Raw genomic sequence first — 11,575 nt, 5'->3', positions numbered from 1 at the left:
GATTTCTAATATTGGGACGCAGCAACAGCCTCATGCATCTCCCCCGCTTGTCTCCATCCAGCTCCTCTTGGGCATGTGTCTGTGCCACGCTGATTGGTGGCCGTCACTAACAGATATGGCCGCACAATGAGCACACTGACACTGCTGTATATACATCACAAGAGAGGCTGGGGACATACACATTACTGGGGGGCATACATATTACTGAAGAAAGGGGTATACAGCAATGGGGGGCATACAGCTCCAGAGAGGGGCATACAGGCCCTGAATTGGGGAGTGACATGCAGCTCTAGGGGCATACAGCACTGGAGAGAGGAGGACATAGAGCTCTGGGGGTATACAACTCTGGGGTGGGGGGGCATACAGCTCTGCGGTGGAGGGGACATACAACTCTGGGGGTATAGTAGTATGCAGCCCCCATATTCCTCCATAAAATGTTATGAAGCCCCCATAGTCCTCCATATAGTATTATGTAGCCCCCATGTAGTATTGTGCAGCCCCCAAATTGCACTATGCAGCCCCCATATTGCACTATGCAGCCCCCATATAGCACTATGCAGCCCTCATATAGCACTATACAGTCCCCATATAGCACTATGCAACCCTCATATTACATTAAGCAGCCCCCATATAGCACAATGCAGCCACATATAGCATTTTGCACCCTCATGTCGTATACAGTCCCCAATTAAGCACTATGCAGCCCCATATAGTACAATACAGTTCTATCTAGCATTATGCACCCTCATGTAGTACAACCCCCATATAGCACAATACAGACTCATATAGCACCATGCATCCTCATGTAGTATACAGCCCCCATATAGCACAATGCAGACCCAGGTAGCAATGTGCACCTTCATGTAGTATACAGCCCCCATATAGCACAATGCAAACTCAGATAGCATTAGGTACCCTCATGTAGTATACTGCCCCCATATAGCACAATGCAGACCCAGACAGCATTATGCACCTTCATGTAGTATACCGTCCGCATATAGCACAATGCAGACCCAGATAGCATTAGGCACTCATGTAGTATGTTGCTCGCATATAATACAATGCAGACCCAGATAGCATTAGGCACCCTAATGTAGAATACAGCCCACATATAGCACAATGCAGGCCCAGAAAGCATTAGGCATCCTCATGTAGTATACAGCCTGCATAAAGCACAATGCAGACCCAGATTGTATTAGGCACCTTCATGTAGTATACAGCCCGCATATAGCACAATGCAGGCCCAGAAAGCATTAGCATCCTCATGTAGTATACAGTCCGCATATAGCACAATGCAGACCCCGATAGCATTAGGCATCCTCATGTAGTATACAGCCCGCATATAGCACAATGCAGACACAGAAAGCATTAGGCATCTTCAAGTAGTATACAGCCCACATATAGTACAATGCAGACCCATATAGTATTAGGCACCCTCATGTAGTATACAATACGCATATAGCACAATGCAACAACGAAGGAGAAGCTCTGCGTCACTGAATAGATAGGTGCTCTGAGGTAAAAAACATACAAAGGGAAGGATAACCCCGGCACACTACCACTCCCAAAAATAGATAATAATCCAGTAATCAATATGCAAAAAAAGTTTCTTTATTGATCAGGTTGTTCAAAATTTATCACGTGCATGTGCTTGGTCCACAAATTAATTAAGACGTTTCGGCCAGGGGCCTTCGTCAGCATGGACTTTTATCTGATAGTAGTAAGAAATAACAAAAATCAATATCACATATACATTCCAATACAGTGTACAATAATATCCAACACCACTACAATCAATTGACAAGGATACAAAGACAAGGTAGAGATATGTGAATTAAGTTACATAACACATATCAAGAACAAAAATATCGTTAGCGAAAGGAGGTCATATAAGTCAAAGTATTTAGTATAAGGATTGTTGTTTATCTTTGATTAATTGTTAGTGAAGTTCCCACCAAAGGTGAGGGTTGTGCGAGCGACCGAGTGAATGGCGCGTCCGACCATGAAATAGGAAAACAGAATAAAAAGAATGGAGATAACAAGAAAGACAGAAGGAGGGGGGGGAAGGGGGGGAAGGGCAAAGAAGGAGAGTGAAAGATATATGGCAAGAGGGAGAAGTAAAAGGTGGGAGAAGAGCAGAAAGAAAAAAAGAATGAAGGGAGAAAAGTAAGAGCAGGAGCGCAGAGAGGTAATGTGGGATCAACATACAGGACACTCACCACGAACTTATATGGCAAAGAAAAAACTAGGCTCTTGGGCCGCATAAAGACAATGTGGAGAGTCACTCCAATATCATACACTACAATGGAGAAATACATATTAGTACAGTTCACCATGTATCCGTGCGATATATACATGAGTAGTATACGCAAGAGGCTAAATACCTGTAATTAATAAGGTACTATCAGGTGCTAAATGTGCACTGCATCAGGGGCGATGTAGCAGGTACTAGGACTCCATACAAAACTAGAAGGCAGGACGGGGGAAGGGTTCCAGGACCTCAATAAAAAGAAGCATATATGTGTTGAAAGTTATCCTAATTATACAGTGAGACTATGCATCATATAATGTAGAATTATAAGGAAATACCTAAATGTCACCCGTCTTCAATGAGACAGCATATACTGAGTAATACTAATATACATGTGGTATAGCTGCTAGACCCTGCTGCAGAAGGATCAGGGTTCTATATATGGAAAAAAGGAATAGGATACATGTCCAATCATCAGGAATACATAGTAACATGATATATGTTATGAGATCATCCCATACAATATTGTGGCCAGAAGATTATTACCTTTAGAAAAGCAAGGAGGATATGGCCTGTGTGAGCTGTTAGTCCTGCCAATATATGTGAAAAATGCTGCAATAGAGATTAAACGTTTAAGATAAGATGTATGGACTGTAAGAAGGAACAGACTAGAATTCAGTATTGAAGCACATTACCTAACCTAGACACGTCCAGGGAGGAAGTGTGGCCGGTGAATCCGGTAGGAGAATGTGATCATTCCTTAGTCATAGGAGAGAAAGAGACATCAAGTAGTTAAAAGACAGGAGATATAGCAGGGTTACAGATAAGGGACAGACCGGTCGGTTACCATGACTCACCTAACCTCCGCTGGGCATGTGTACCATGTGAGGGGTCCTGCACAGTGAGCTGCGTACAGCGTGGAGCGTTTTAAAAGGAAGTGTGGGCGGATGCCTGTATATCACTTCCTGTGTGTGGAACGCAGGAAGTCGGGCGTATGGAGCGCACACCGCGCATGCGCACTGCGCGCTCCAGGCCCGAACTACTGGCAGAACGTCATAGTGACTGGGATCAGCACACTACCACTCCCAAAAATAGACAATAATCCAGTAATCAATATGCAAAAAAAGTTTCTTTATTGATCAGGTTGTTCAAAATTTATCACGTGCATGTGCTTGGTCCACAAATTAATTAAGACGTTTCGGCCAGGGGCCTTCGTCAGCATGGACTTTTATCTGATAGTAGTAAGAAATAACAAAAATCAATATCACATATACATTCCAATACAGTGTACAATAATATCCAACACCACTACAATCAATTGACAAGGATACAAAGACAAGGTAGAGATATGTGAATTAAGTTACATAACACATATCAAGAACAAAAATATCGTTAGCGAAAGGAGGTCATATAAGTCAAAGTATTTAGTATAAGGATTGTTGTTTATCTTTGATTAATTGTTAGTGAAGTTCCCACCAAAGGTGAGGGTTGTGCGAGCGACCGAGTGAATGGCGCGTCCGACCATGAAATAGGAAAACAGAATAAAAAGAATGGAGATAACAAGAAAGACAGAAGGAGGGGGGGGGGAAGGGGGGGAAGGGCAAAGAAGGAGAGTGAAAGATATATGGCACCCCTACTGAGGAAAATCATTTGCCAACACTGGCCCCTCTTAAAATCAGCATACCCCAAGATTGGGGCCTTCCATGAATTACCCCTCTTCTGTCACAAGAGATCTCCTAATCTACGTAATCACCTGGTACGTGCTGACATTGGTTCTAACAAGACAGTCTCACGTCAAGTGTTCCTAGACACACAACAAAAAGGCACTTTCCCATGTTTGAGCTGTGCACAATGTGCTAATGTCACAAAGGGCAACACTTTCACACATGCGAGAACTGGAAAGAAATTTTATATCAAGGGCTTTCACACGTGTGATAGCACCTACGTGATTTATTACATTAAGTGCCCGTGCGGTCTCGGGTATGTTGGTGAGACCACCCAACATATCCGGGACCGCATTAGTCGGCACAAATCAGACATCAGATGTGGTAACTCCTTGTTGCCTATCCCCCATCATTTCATAACAGCAGGACATCAAATCTCCCAACTTAAATTCCAAGTCATCGACCACATTGACACGATGCGTAGGGGGGGCAACAGGGTTAAACGTCTGCGTGATAGGGAGGCTATGTGGATACACACCCTCAGTACACTTGAGCCTAATGGTATGAACCGCAAGTATGAGACAGCTACCTACTGATTCCAGCATACTTTGATGTCTGATGTTGACCTATACACTGGGGTACGATGATTCCATTGATATATGAGTGCATGTGTGTATATGTACGCATATATATATATGCTCATGTAATTTTCCATCTCTATATGTGAGTTAACTCCATAGGATTTTATTTTAAAAAAATGATTCATGTTATAATGTATCGGTGGTGTTTTCATATCTCTGAAGCCATGCATGCTAACACATTATTTACTTATGTCTTTTATTCCTATATTGATATATTTCTCTCTTCCTTTCAGAAACGTTAGTTATAATGGATAGCGAGCACTATCAATATCTTCATGGATAATTTCACCGCTCCTTATAACTCATGAGGCACCTTGGATAGATCACCAAGTCTCCCAGTCACCACCACGCATGAAAACGGAGCTTCTATATATCCTCCCTAACGCTGGTATCACACTATCACATGATCCCAGTCACTATGACGTTCTGCCAGTAGTTCGGGCCTGGAGCGCGCAGTGCGCATGCGCGGTGTGCGCTCCATACGCCCGACTTCCTGCGTTCCACACACAGGAAGTGATATACAGGCATCCGCCCACACTTCCTTTTAAAACGCTCCACGCTGTACGCAGCTCACTGTGCAGGACCCCTCACATGGTACACATGCCCAGCGGAGGTTAGGTGAGTCATGGTAACCGACCGGTCTGTCCCTTATCTGTAACCCTGCTATATCTCCTGTCTTTTAACTACTTGATGTCTCTTTCTCTCCTATGACTAAGGAATGATCACATTCTCCTACCGGATTCACCGGCCACACTTCCTCCCTGGACGTGTCTAGGTTAGGTAATGTGCTTCAATACTGAATTCTAGTCTGTTCCTTCTTACAGTCCATACATCTTATCTTAAACGTTTAATCTCTATTGCAGCATTTTTCACATATATTGGCAGGACTAACAGCTCACACAGGCCATATCCTCCTTGCTTTTCTAAAGGTAATAATCTTCTGGCCACAATATTGTATGGGATGATCTCATAACATATATCATGTTACTATGTATTCCTGATGATTGGACATGTATCCTATTCCTTTTTTCCATATATAGAACCCTGATCCTTCTGCAGCAGGGTCTAGCAGCTATACCACATGTATATTAGTATTACTCAGTATATGCTGTCTCATTGAAGACGGGTGACATTTAGGTATTTCCTTATAATTCTACATTATATGATGCATAGTCTCACTGTATAATTAGGATAACTTTCAACACATATATGCTTCTTTTTATTGAGGTCCTGGAACCCTTCCCCCGTCCTGCCTTCTAGTTTTGTATGGAGTCCTAGTACCTGCTACATCGCCCCTGATGCAGTGCACATTTAGCACCTGATAGTACCTTATTAATTACAGGTATTTAGCCTCTTGCGTATACTACTCATGTATATATCGCACGGATACATGGTGAACTGTACTAATATGTATTTCTCCATTGTAGTGTATGATATTGGAGTGACTCTCCACATTGTCTTTATGCGGCCCAAGAGCCTAGTTTTTTCTTTGCCATATAAGTTCGTGGTGAGTGTCCTGTATGTTGATCCCACATTACCTCTCTGCGCTCCTGCTCTTACTTTTCTCCCTTCATTCTATTTTTCTTTCTGCTCTTCTCCCACCTTTTACTTCTCCCTCTTGCCATATATCTTTCACTCTCCTTCTTTGCCCTTCCCCCCCTTCCCCCCCCTCCTTCTGTCTTTCTTGTTATCTCCATTCTTTTTATTCTGTTTTCCTATTTCATGGTCGGACGCGCCATTCACTCGGTCGCTCGCACAACCCTCACCTTTGGTGGGAACTTCACTAACAATTAATCAAAGATAAACAACAATCCTTATACTAAATACTTTGACTTATATGACCTCCTTTCGCTAACGATATTTTTGTTCTTGATATGTGTTATGTAACTTAATTCACATATCTCTACCTTGTCTTTGTATCCTTGTCAATTGATTGTAGTGGTGTTGGATATTATTGTACACTGTATTGGAATGTATATGTGATATTGATTTTTGTTATTTCTTACTACTATCAGATAAAAGTCCATGCTGACGAAGGCCCCTGGCCGAAACGTCTTAATTAATTTGTGGACCAAGCACATGCACGTGATAAATTTTGAACAACCTGATCAATAAAGAAACTTTTTTTGCATATTGATTACTGGATTATTGTCTATTTTTGGGAGTGGTAGTGTGCCGGGGTTATCCTTCCCTTTCTTTATAGCACAATGCAGACCCAGAAAGCATTAGGTACTGTCACGTTGTATACAGCCCGCATATAGCACAATGCAGACCCAGATAGCATTAGGCATCAGTGGCGTAACTAGAGTTTGATGGGCCCCGGTGCAAAGTTCAGACCTGGGCCCACCCTTCTCCACATACACCGACACTTGGGGTACGGGATAATGACGCTGACACTTTGTTCTTACCCTCAGCACCCAGGTTTCCCATGATCTAAAATCCCTTTATCAGCACCCAGCTTTCCTATGTTCTGATATCTTTTTCTCGGCACCTAGCTTTCCCATGCTCTGTTACACATCTTTCCCTCAGCACCCAGCTTTCCTATATCAGAGCATGGGAAAGCTGGGTGCTGAGAGAAGATGTATAGCAGATCATGGGAAAGCTGGGTGCTGATGGAAAGGGCCTTTTTTCCTCGGCACAAAACGTTCCCATCCCTTGCTTGTATCTTTGTCACCCCCTTGTATATAGTTCTCCAAATACTATAATGGCCCCCACATAGCCTTCCATATAGTACAAAGGGTCCTACATAACCCTTCATATATTAGAATGCTCCTCCATAGTCCTCCATGTATTATAATGCATTTCCCATAGTTCTCCATGTATTATACTTCACCACATAGTACTCCATTATACTGCACTACATAGTCCTCCATATATTGTAATGCACCCCCATAGTCCTCCATGTATAAAGTAGCCCTCATTGCCCTCCAATTATTATAATGAATTTCCCATAGTTCTCCATGTATTTTAATTCACCCCATTGTTCTCCATATATTATAATGCACCCCATAGTACTCCATATATTATACTGCACCACATAGTCCTCCATGTTTTATAATGCACCCTTATAGTCCATGTATACGGTAGGTTCCATAGTTCTCCATATATTATAATGTAGCCCCCATAGTCCTATATGTATTATAACGCAACTCCATAAAACTTCATATTGTATTATGTAGCCCCATACTCCTCCATGTATAATGCACCCTATATTCCGTGTATAAGGTGTCCTTTATTTGGTATTATGCACAACCCCATACTCCTCCATGTATAATACACCGCTATAGTCCATGTATAAGGTGTCCTTCATGTTGTATAATGCATCCCCATAGACTTCTGAATAATGCAGCCCCATAGACCTCCATGTATAATGCAGCCTTCTAGACCTCCATGTATAATACATCCCTATAGTCCATGTATAAGGTGTCCTTCATGTTTATTATGCAGCCCCATAGATCTCCATATATAATGCAGCCCCACAGGCCTCCATGTATAATGCAGTCCCCTAGACCTCCATGTATAATGCAGCACCCCCAGGCCTCTATGTATAACTAGACCTCCATTTATAATGCAGCCAGCCTCCCCAGGCCTCCATGTATAATAATGCAGCCAGCCTCCCCAGGCCTCCATGTATAATAATAATACAGCCAGCCTCCTCAGGCCTCCATGTACAATAATACAGCCAGCCTCCCCAGGCCTCCATGTATAATAATGCAGCCAGCCTCCCAGGTCTCCATGTATAATAATGCAGTCAGCCTCCACAGGCCTCCATGTATATTAATGCAGCCAGCCTCCAGAGGCCTCAATGTATAATAATGCAGCCATCCTCCCCAGGCCTCCATGTATAATAATGCAGCCCCCCTCCCTAGGCCTCCATGAATAATGCAGCCCCCCCAGGCTTCTGGCCATTGTGTACTCACTAATTTATATATAAAAAAAAAAAGTTCTCACCTCTCTCCTCCTTTAACCGCTGCTCTGTCCTCACCTCTCCTCGTTCCACTGCTGCTGTCCTCATCTCTCTCCTCATTCTCCAGCTGCTCCAGTCAGCGTCCTCCTGTCCTGCGCTCTGTGCTCTCAGCACAACAGTCGCACAGGAGTGAAATCACCGCTTAGGCACAGGGGGAGAATAAATAAAAAAATAAATCTTTATTTTTATATAGCGCTAACATATTCCGCAGCGCTTTACATACATCAGGAACACTGTCCGCATTGGGGCTCACAATCTATATTCCCTCTCAGTATGTCTTTGGAGTGTGGGAGGAAACTGGAGTACCCGGAGGAAACCCACGCAAGCACGGGGAGAACATACTTCCAGATGTTCCATCCTTGCAGATGTTGTCCTTGGTGGGATTCGAACCGAGGACCCCAATGCTGCAAACTACAGTGCTAACCACTAAGCCACCGTGCCGCCCACGAGAATGATGATGCATGGAGCAACGCCGGCAGCTCAATGCATTATCATTGCTGTGTGCGATGACGGGGGCCCAGTGCCACCGCTGGTGACACTGGCCAGGGGGGCCTGGTGTCAGCGGCGGCAGCACCGGGTCATAAAGCAGCCGTGTAGTCTACAACAGAACAGCGCGGCTCCTTTCTCACAGAAAGGAGCTGGCTGCTGATCTGCCAGGCAGCTGCGGACCCCTAACATCCTGGGCCCAGTCGCAGGGGTCGCCATTGCGGTAGTTACGCCCCTGTTAGGCATCCTCATGTTTTATACAGCTCGCATATAACACAATGCAGCCCCAGATAGCATTAGTCACAGTCAGGAAGTATACAGTACGCATATAGCACAATGCAGACCCACAAAACATTAGGCACCTTCATGTAGTATACAGTACGCATATAGCACAATGTAGACCCAGATAGCATTAGGCACCTTTATGTACTATACAGCCCGCATATAGCACAATGCAGACCCAGACAGCATTAGGCATCCTCATGTAGTATACAGCACGCATATAGCACAATGAAGACCCAGAAGGCATTAGGCACCTTCATGTAGTTTACAGTACGCTTATAGAACAATTGAGGCCCAGAAAGCATTAGGCACCCTCATGTAGTATACAGTACGCATATAGCACAATGCAGGCACAGAAAGCATTAGGCACCTTCCAGTAGTATACAGTACGCATATAGCACAATGCAGGCACAGAAAGCATTAGGCACCTTCATGTAGTATACAGCCCGCATATAGAAAAATTGAGGCCCAAAAAGCATTAGGCTCCCTCATGTAGTATACAGTACGCATATAGCACAATGCAGACCCAGAAAGCATTAAGCACCTTCATAGAGTATGCAGCCCGCATATAGCACAATGCACATCCAGATAGCATTAGGCACGTTTATGTAATATACAGTCCGTATATACAGTCATATGAAAAAGTTTTGGCACCCCTATTAATGTTAACCTTTTTTCTTTATAACAATTTGGGTTTTTGCAACAGCTATTTCAGTTTCATATATCTAATAACTGATGGACTCAGTAATATTTCTGGATTGAAATGAGGTTTATTGTAGTAACAGAAAATGTGCAATCCGCATTTAAACAAAATTTGACTGGTGCAAAAGTATGGGCAACTCAACATAAAAGTGACATTAATATTTTGTAGATCCTCCTTTTGCAAAAATCACAGCTTCTAGTAGCTTCCTGTAGCTTTTAATGAGTTTCTGGATCCTGGATGAAGGTATATTTGACCATTCCTGTTTACAAAACAATTCCAGTTCAGTTAAGTTTGATGGTCGCCGAGCATGAACAGCACGCTTCAAATCATCCCACAGATGTTCAATGATATTCAGGTCTGGGGACTGGGATGGCCACTCCAGAACATTGTAATTGTTCCTCTGCATGAATGCCTGAGTAGATTTGGAGCGGTGTTTTGGATCATTGTCTTGCTGAAATATCCATCCTCTGCGTAACTTCAACTTCGTCACTGATTCTTGCACATTATTGTCAAGAATCTGGTGATACTGAGTTGAATCCATGCGACCCTCAACTTTAACAAGATTCCCGGTGTCGGCATTGGCCACACAGCTCCAAAGCATGATGGAACCTCCACCAAATTTTACTGTGGGTAGCATGTGCTTTTCTTGGAATGCCGTGTTTTTTTGCCTCCATGCATAACGCCTTTATGTATGACCAAACAACTCAATCTTTGTTTCATCAGTCCACAGGACCTTCTTCCAAAATGTAACTGGCTTGTCCAAATGTGCTTTTGCATAGCTCAGGCGACTCTGTTTGTGGCATGCTTGCAGAAACGGCTTTTTTCGCATCACTCTCCAATACAGCTTCTCCTTGTGCAAAGTGCGCTGTATTGTTGACCGATGCACATTGACACCATCTGCAGCAAGATGATGCTGCAGGTCTTTGGAGGTGGTCTGTGGATTGTCCTTGACTGTTCTCACCATTCTTCTTCTCTGTCTTTCTGATATTTTTCTTGGCCTGCCCCTTCTGGGCTTAACAAGAACTGTACCTGTGTTATTCCATTTCCTTACTATATTCCTCACAGTGGAAACTGACAGTTTAAATCTCTGAGACAACTTTTTGTATCCTTCCCCTGAACAACTATGTTGAATAATCTTTGTTTTCAGATCATTTGAGAGTTGTTCTGAGGAGCCCATGATGCCACTCTTCATAGGAGATTCAAATAGGAGAACAACTTGCAAGTGGCCACCTTAAATACCTTTTCTCATGATTGGATACACCTGCCTATGAAGTTCAAAGCTCAATGAGGTTACAAAACCAATTTAGTGCTTTAGTAAGTCAGTAAAAAGTAGTCAGGAGTGTTCCAATCAAGAAATTGATAAGGGTGCCCATACTTTTGCACCGGTCAAATTTTGTTTAAATGCGGATTGCACATTTTCTGTTAGTACAATAAACCTCATTTCAATCCAGAAATATTAACCAGTCCATCAGTTATTAGATATATGAAACTGAAATAGCTGTTGCAAAAAACGAAATTGTTATAAAGAAAAAATGTTAACATTAATAGGGGTGCCCAAACTTTTTCATATGACTGTAGCAC

At 43.1% G+C, this 11,575-nt stretch overlaps 2 long non-coding RNA genes across 5 annotated transcripts; one reads left to right on the top strand and one right to left on the bottom strand.

The window, feature by feature from the left end:
- Positions 1-1,611: 1,611 nt before the first annotated feature.
- On the bottom strand, positions 1,612-3,180 carry LOC142245304 (uncharacterized). Of its 3 annotated transcripts, XR_012724761.1 has the most exons (7): positions 3,109-3,180; positions 2,947-3,010; positions 2,798-2,863; positions 2,590-2,686; positions 2,385-2,499; positions 2,220-2,299; positions 1,612-1,711 (listed from the first exon to the last, which is right to left on the bottom strand). It is a non-coding gene; the product is annotated as an uncharacterized LOC142245304 (long non-coding RNA). The 3 variants fall into 3 exon arrangements; XR_012724759.1 differs by lacking the exon at positions 1,612-1,711 and having other exon boundaries at positions 2,065-2,299; XR_012724760.1 differs by lacking the exon at positions 1,612-1,711 and having other exon boundaries at positions 2,065-2,299; positions 2,952-3,010.
- A 1,922-nt stretch (positions 3,181-5,102) lies between these two features.
- LOC142245305 (uncharacterized) lies at positions 5,103-6,671 on the top strand. Of its 2 annotated transcripts, none has more exons than XR_012724763.1 (7): positions 5,103-5,174; positions 5,273-5,331; positions 5,420-5,485; positions 5,597-5,693; positions 5,784-5,898; positions 5,984-6,063; positions 6,572-6,671. It is a non-coding gene; the product is annotated as an uncharacterized LOC142245305 (long non-coding RNA). The 2 variants fall into 2 exon arrangements; XR_012724762.1 differs by having other exon boundaries at positions 5,273-5,336.
- The last annotated feature ends 4,904 nt before the right edge of the window (positions 6,672-11,575 follow it).

This window comes from Anomaloglossus baeobatrachus, chromosome 7 (assembly GCF_048569485.1).
Source record: "Anomaloglossus baeobatrachus isolate aAnoBae1 chromosome 7, aAnoBae1.hap1, whole genome shotgun sequence".
NCBI classification, from domain to species: domain Eukaryota; kingdom Metazoa; phylum Chordata; class Amphibia; order Anura; family Aromobatidae; genus Anomaloglossus; species Anomaloglossus baeobatrachus.
Note: the sequence above shows the minus strand (reverse complement) of the source record. Positions and strands in the feature narration are given on the sequence as shown.